The sequence below is a fragment of the Macrobrachium rosenbergii genome, chromosome 23, assembly GCF_040412425.1.
Source record: "Macrobrachium rosenbergii isolate ZJJX-2024 chromosome 23, ASM4041242v1, whole genome shotgun sequence".
Taxonomy (NCBI): domain Eukaryota; kingdom Metazoa; phylum Arthropoda; class Malacostraca; order Decapoda; family Palaemonidae; genus Macrobrachium; species Macrobrachium rosenbergii.
In genome coordinates this window covers 157,678-160,000 of record NC_089763.1, presented here as the reverse complement: position 1 = coordinate 160,000, position 2,323 = coordinate 157,678, and positions in this window count along the sequence as shown.

Sequence of the window (2,323 nt, the reverse complement as noted above, 5' to 3'; positions counted from 1 at the left end):
GTTATATTTGCGACAAAATGTTTCTTGTAATTTATCCAGATATATGCATAGTACCTTTACAAATGCAGAAGGGGTAACCGTTTTTTTCTGTATGAGATTTCCAATCAAGTTTTGGCAGCATTCCGAAAGAACTTCCTTTTCCCAGTGCACTGACTGACTATGTAGCTGACATTATGTAGTTTTAAGGGAAACTTACACCGATCAGAGGAGGTAGAGGATGGTGAAAATCCTTCAGATCATTAAGGAAAAAACCGATCGAAGACATTCAAAGGGACCCGAGCCAGATCGTCAAGGAAAACACTGAAGCCCCAGGAAATAATTGATCTGGAGAATCAGAAGGGGACTATGGGACAGGGTACAATTTCGGAAACATCAAGACCCAGAAATATGGGAACCCCATCTGTCGATCGTCTCACAAATACTCACCCCAGACTGCAAATTAGCAAAGGGCTCAATGCTTTGTTGACCCCTTGCATCCTGGACAAGTACTTCCTGAAATCACCAGCTGACTTCATTCAGGGGATCAGTAGTTCCCCACCAGAGAGAACGATTGCCTCACCCAACGTGGAAAGCCTTTTTACTATTGTACCGATGAGGGAGACCGCAGATAAGATTGTAAACTGTTTAACATATCGAGTCCACCCCAGACCTCGACATCCTACAGTTGACTTTCAGGACCCTCTTAGAAATTCGTACTATGGGGGCCCGTTCCTGACCAAAAGAACATTTATATATGTGCGCAAGTGAGGGGGCGTGGGAATGGATTCCCCTTTACCGGGGGTGGGGTGCGGGGCTGCTCTTTGCTAACTTTCATATGGGCCCGGTAGAGGAAACAGTTTTCCTTGTCATCCCTCAACTTGCCTCTACTTTCAGTGTATAGATGACCCATTTGTCTCCGTCCAAACCGACGAGGAACTTGCTGTGCTCTAACGTGGTTTTGAGGATAATTTTGAATCTAAATTTGCTTATGAAAATAACATCCATGGCAAAGTTCCAATCTTCACAAGAGATATGATATACACAAAAGACTTATACGTCCTTGGTTGTTATCTAATGAAGTGGAGACTGAAAAGAATCTATTGATGTTCTAGTATAGGGTCTTTTGGAGGGGCTTGGGTATGGAAGCAAAGGGCGGAAGCTGTCAGTTCCCAAAAAGGATTCCAGTCATCCTGAATAAAATATTAGCAGAGGGTTATGGATTCGGATACAGCTTTGCTGCAGCAGATATAAGGACGAAGAAAAGTCTTAAGAATTATATATATATATATAAAAAAAAAAATATATATATATATATATATATATATATATATATATATATATATATATATATATATACGAGTATATATATATATATAAACTTTATCACATACACAATTGATATGTGCATTAGTACAATTATTAACAGGACCTCATTCAAACTTGATGGTATCTAGTGGAGATATTTATTCTAAAATAGTTACAAGCTTTCCGGTGCAAACAGTCCTCAGCCTCAAGTATCCGTGCAATGACCAGACATGTAGTCCAGCTGTATTTATATCAGTATGCTGGGTAGTACTTTAATCCTATAATTGTCCTCCGCCTCCTGTGTGAACCCGCCCCCTCTCATGACCTTGGTCTTTCTCTGTCCGCATCTTCTCCATCCAGGTGTTTGTGTCCCTTGCGTCCTCTTGCGTTTTTCTTTTGTTTCCTTGCTACTGGGGAGTGTACAGTTTTTCTTGATATGCTGTCTCCAAAGCCATTTCCGGTGTTCCTTGCCATTGTGTTGTTCTCTATAACCAGTCTGGCTGTTTTGTTGGTGTTCCTGTACAAAAAATTCATATTTTCCCAGTCTATTTTGTGGTCTTTTTCCCAACAATGTTTGGCAACTGCCAATGTCTGATTATAATGTCTTATGTTCTGCAAGTGTTGTTTGCTTCACTCTTTGCAGGATTTGCCGATTTCGCCATACTACCCATCTTCACGGTCTAGACATGCTGCCATATATACCGTCCCCTCTTATTAAAACTCCCTTTACCGACATTTTGTTTCTAACTATTTTGTTCCCAATGGTGTTTTAGTAGCTGCCTATCAATTTGAAATCATCTAGTTTTCTCCCCTACCAAATGTTCCTTTTCTATCTCTTCCCTGGGACAGACAAGGACGCACGGGACACGAACACCTGGATGAAGAAGCGGGCAGAGAAAGACCAAGGTCACGAGGGGGACGTCACACAGGAGGAGGAAGTCAATCATAGGATAAATACCTAGCACACATATATAAGATATAAATACAGTTGGACTGAATGTCTAGTCATTGCAAAGATACTTGAGAATGAGGACTGTTT